Genomic DNA, 6,000 nt, shown 5'->3' on the forward strand with positions numbered 1-6,000 from the left:
CTGTCTGTCAAATAAACAAATAAAATCTTAAAAAAAAAAAAAAAGAAAGAAAGAAACTGATGGATGGAGATGTTTTTCCTATCCATCTTCCCCTGAGGGAGCAGGATTTCAGTTCTACAGCCCTCCTTTCAGTGTGTCCTAGGGTGACTGCCCTAACACACATGGGTGTTAAAATGCTACCCCAGTTCTAGGGCTCCCTTCTTCTGTTCACATCACCATGGCTCTGGTTTACAAACTTACTCTTTTGGCTTTAAATTCCTTCCTTGTTTCTATCACTTGAGAATTTCTTTCTTTACTTCAAGCTTAATATGCATTTTAATTTTTCTGTTACACTTTATTCAGAATTTCCCTGCATGATGCAGTAAAGCAGTAGATATCCACATTAACTTGTTTCTGTGAGTTACCAGACCCTTAAGGCATAATTATTTTTGCTCCTGTCTCCCCCACTTAACTGTGGGCTCCATGAAGAAAGAAATTATGTCCACATTGTCTCTGGTTCCTAAGTTGTAGCAGTCACAAACACAATATAATGTGTGCTGGATGGATAATTAAATGATGGAAAGTGATTATCAAGATTATACAGTTGTTTCTACATCTCTAGGAAGATTTTCTCAATCATTCCAAGCACGAGGATATTCTTTTCTTTCTTTTTTTTTCTTTCCTTTCCTTCCTCCCCTCCCTACACCTTTCTCTCTTCCTTCCTTCCTTTCTAATCTCTACACCCAACATGGAACTCAAACTCATGACCCCGAGATCGAAAATCACATGCTCCACTGATTGAGACAGCTAGGTGTCCCAGCAGAGGGATATTCTTTTATTCTGAAAATCTTTATAGGAGATTCTGTAACATATGTCATTGTGACACTTATGTAAGTATGTTTTTCTTTTTCTTTCTCTCTCTTTTTTTAAGATTTTATTTATTTATTTGACAGAGAGAGAGAGAATCAGGAAGAGAGGCAGGCAGAGAGGCAGGCAGAGGGAAAGGAAGAAGCAGCCTTCCTGTTGGGCAAGGAGCCCAAAGTGGAGCTTGATGTGTGACTTGATTCCAGGATCCCAGGATCATGACCTGAGCCAAAGGCAGATGTTTAACTGACTGAGCCACCCAAGCATCCATATATGGATGGTTCCTCAAAATATATATATATTTTGAAGCTCTATACCTAACCATTAAAGAATACATTTTTTAAGCATTCAGGAAGCATTTAAAACAACTAGCCCTCATTAAGCTGCAAAGTCAGTCTCAAAGAATAGGAAGCACTGACTTCACACAAATCTTATTCTCTGGCCATAGTGCAATAAAACTAGAAGGCAGTCATGGCCACATGCTCTCCAGCCCCCAGATATTGAGAAATTAATAAAGAGACTTCTAAATGATGAATGGTCAAGTAAAAGTCATATAAGAATAAGAAAATACTTGGAACTGAGTGACAATGAAGACAATATATAGCATACTTTGTGGGATGCAGCTAATGAAGTATTTAGAACAAAATTATAATCTCAAAGGCACATGTTAGAAAAGAAGGAAGGTTGAAAACTATTAAACTCTAGAAGCCTGAAAACAACTGCAGAGAAAATATGGCATTAGAATATGGTGTGATGAAGTGTAAAATATATGAATGCATAGTGTATTATAGGAGGAGGGCCACCTCAATCATCTTGGAGGAACAATGGGGTCAAGAAATTCTCCCACGAACATGCAATGCTTGGAGTGGTTCCTCAAAGACATGATACAGCTAAGAAAACCGAGCAAATAGGAGGAGAGGTGATGCAGGCCAACAGGACCCCATGGGTAACTCCAGGAGTTCAAGAGAGCATGACGAGTCATAGGAAGTTCAAATGAGTCAGTGTAACCAGATTCAAGAACATTGATGAGGCTGTAATATGAGATATTGTCTTGTTGCTCATGACCAAAGGACTTATTTATTTCAGCTATGACTTTTTTAGTTATAGAAGGGATTTTAACTGGATTCTGAGGATAATATGGAGCCACTTAAGAATATTATGTAGAACACTATGAGCTGCTGTTGGTTTGGTAGGATGCAGGAGTGGTTTTTTTTTTTTTTTAAGATTTTATTTATTTATTTGACAGAGATCACAAGTAGGCAGAGAGGCAGGCAGAGAGAGAGGAAGGGAAGCAGGATCCCTGCTGAGCAGAGAGCCTGATGCGATGCGGGGCTCGATCCCAGGACCCTGAGACCATGACCTGAGCCCAAGTCAGAGACTTTAACCCACTGAGCCACCCAGGTACCCCAGTAGGATGCAGGAGTCCTATTGACATTCATTCCACGGATACTTGTTGAGCATTTACCAATGTTCCAGGCCCTATACTACTCAAAATTTTGAAAATAAAAGTCTAGAGGCAGAAGATACATGCAGGTGCTTATAGATCATTTTCAAAACTGATGCAGCTTGCTCTAGGTTGGTGGCAGTGGGGTGGCCATTGCTGTGGGGAGGTGCACAAGGAGAATATTGATGCTTAGTAGAATTTCCCACCCTTTCCAGGGTCTATCTTGTGCATCTGCTAGTGCTGGGCCTGGACTACACTGGGCAGTGCAATTCTAGAGAATAAGGTGTGGCCAGAATACAAAATACTGCCTGGAAGGAATGACGGGAATAAGGCGAGACCTCAGAGTATAAATGTGCAGAATACAGACATTCTCAGGAGATGGTTCTCTGTCTTTTGTAGAGCTAGAGTAGCCTCCAAACTGCAATAAATCTCTGCTGTCTTATGGAGTATTTTGAGGACTTGATATCATCGCTGAGGACCAAACACATCCACTCCTCCTAATCCTAAATTTTGTGGAATACAGTTCCATGGGATTAAAGAGAAACTTCAGAATCCTCTCTAGAGCTTTTATCTACTTGCTTAAAAGACATGGTATTAAATAATCTCTGGGGGGAAAAGGCTTGGGGTATAATCCTCATCATGTTAGAGATCTGGGAAATAGAATAAAATACTCACTATTTCCAGTCCTGGAACAGGCTATCCAGAAACTCTGCAATGGCAAGTAGAAAAAATACCCTTCCACCCTTGGAAAGAAAGGAGCAGTACAAGTTACAAGCCCAAAGCCTGGGCCCAAGACCATCAGGAAGAACTTGCCTCTTCCCCAAACTGTGCAGTAGGGAATTGACCCTGAAAGGGACTCTGAAAAAAATGCAAGATTCCCTGAAGGACAAGAGAGAGATAACAGAGGCCCTGGTCTCTCTTTGATGCTGCCAGGAGGTAAATACTTGATGGTACAATTTGTATGAAGAGAAAATTACTTCTAATAGGAGGTTGAGATAAAAATATCTCCAATCTGTAAACAAAGTAGTTGGAGCATCCCAGAGGCACACAACTTGAGCCGAAGAGCTGCAGATACACTGTCTGCCCACTGTTAGGAGCTCTCCTACCCCTGCCTCTGAATCTGCTCCTTGGCTGGGCTCCAAGATAGTCCCAATAGCTTGTGTGTCCTTTGTGCTAATGTTTGTCTGTGTCCCCAGTCCTGAAGCACTGATGAGGAGAAGTTTCCCATCTTCTCCCCGGGCAGTGGAAATATTCATCAAGTCAAGTAGAAGAAAGAGCTTGTTTGTTTTATCTCATGACAGGTGTCCTTCCTGAAGGTGGTCTGGGAAGTGTTTGCTGGCTGTCCCTAACACATTTTCCTTGGTGTCTGGAGGGAACATTCAGGCAAACCTTGCTTCTCTTTTTCCTCAAAGAAGGAACTGAGGCAGACACCTCAACAGGGATCTCGGGATTCACAGTTCTTAGAACCTTCAGTGCCAGAGTATAGCAAATCCTGTGTCAGGCCTCGGTTGTGGTCATGAAATTGTCCATTCAGTGTTGGTTGTTGTGTTGCATTTTCAGGGGCACTGGTGAGTAGAGATCCTGGCTAGTGGTGATGGGACATTCCAACTCCTCCCCTAGCAGAGGTGAGTGAGTCTTTCTTTCACCCATGGCATGTATGATATACTTATTTATACCACACACAAACACATACTAACACACTCTAGCATATGAACATCAGCTTCCTATTGGTGAAATATGAAGGGACTGCCAAATAGCTTCTTATAAAGTTCTCTCTTAGGAAGACATTTTAAGCCAAAATTTTTGGCATTAATACAACCTTTCTCAACTGAACCACTACAAAGGAGAGGACCATGCAAATAAATTGAATAAAAAATTATTTATTTTATAAATAAAATATATAACTTCCTTATATAGTGTGAGCAGCATATCTAGCTAGAGGGGATGGAGGTTTTCCTTCCTACTGTTGCCTTGGATCGGCAGGGGAGGGATAGAAATCCTCCTATTTAAATGAAATTCAAGAAGTACTTTGAAAAGAAGGAGCAGGGCCTGATAGCTAAGAGAAAGTGTGAGAGAATAGAGTTGAATATTTCAAGGAAGAGGAAACTTGAATGGAGATGAGATGGAGCAAGAATCTTTGATAAAACCTGAAGAGGAATGCTTTCACAGAATGACTCTAGGGTCAGAGACTTCCCTTAGTCAATGGATCTTGCTTCTTTTTTGCTGTGAGGGTTGACTTCAGGTGATTGTTCAGGTGTATAATGGCATACTGAAGGGACAGAAGCTCTTCATGTTACTTTTTAAGAATATAGGGGTGCCTGGGTGGCTCAGTGGGTTAAGCCGCTGCCTTCCGCTCAGGTCATGATCTCGGGGTCCTGGGATCGAGTCCCGCATCGGGCTCTCTGCTCAGCGGGGAGCCTGCTTCCCCCTCTCTCTCTGCCTGCCTCTCCGTCTACTTGTGATTTCTCTCTGTCAAATAAATAAAATCTTAAAAAAAAAAGAATATAATCACACCAAGAGAACAAACACACATTAATGTAAAACTTCCTCTTTGCTGCTCATTCTCTCTGAACCCATATCCAGGCTGAAGATTGTTTTCATTATCAAGACTCTCCAGGAATATTATATCATTTGGCCCACTCTGAGCCAGAATAGTAGGAAAAGGAAGGGGCATAGAGCACAAACATCTACTGAGCACCTAGTATGTTCCAGACCTTTATTTCACATGATCTTCACAATGACCACTTGAGGTGGGTATTGTTATCCCTATTTTACAGACAAGGAATCCAAGGTCTAGCGAGATTAAATAGCTTTCTTAAGTTTACAAAACCCAAGAACTTGAATCATTGTCCATCAGACTCCAGGGCTTATATTTCCCCTCCTGTAATTGCTCCTTCCAGGACCTCCAGTCTGTTCAGGATTGACTCTCACAGGAAAACTCTACTCTTTGCTACTTGATTTATACTTTGCATTAATATTGAAAAGTCTCACAAATGCTTCTGTATAAGGTTAGAATATGTGTATTTAGTTCCCTGAGTGCTTCTAAGAAATGTATCTCTCCCTAGTAAATCACACATTAGAAATAAACATATTCAGTTGAATAATGTGGTGATAGAAGCATAGACTTCACAACCCCACTCATTGAATGCTTCCAGAACTCTGGTTCCCTTCTGAACAGAGTCAGAGCTCTCCTGGGAACAGTTAAATCATGTGGAGAAGCAGATCATTTGACAGCCAAGTACATCCTACCCTGTCTTGGTGCATCACTAGTTAGGCTCCAATCCAGGATTGTGTCTCAACCCACCAGCCATGACACGCAGACTCCATCTGTGGAGGAAAATCAATGTTTTACAATGAAGTACCTGCATTTGCTCTAATAGGAACCTTTTTTCCATATAGAATATTCATGGAGCCTTTCTTTCTGGTCTTGTTCTAAGTTTGAAAAGATTCCTTAACAGAGAATACCATTTAATAGAACCATGTCACAGTGCAAACACAGGAAATAAAACAGGAGAAAAGAGGCACTAGTTTTTGAAAACGACTCTGTCCACAGTAGGAAACTTCATATTTCTCAGGTAACCAAAATGGTTCCTTCATTTAGGCAAATAGGCCTAGCTATATATTTGGGAACCAAAGGGAATGATAAAGAAAAGAGAAAGCAAAAGGAAAAAAGTCAGTGGGCCTAAGAAGAATTTTCCCCTTTAAATTTCTGT

The sequence above is a fragment of the Mustela nivalis genome, assembly GCF_964662115.1.
Source record: "Mustela nivalis genome assembly, chromosome: 9".
NCBI lineage: Eukaryota > Metazoa > Chordata > Mammalia > Carnivora > Mustelidae > Mustela > Mustela nivalis.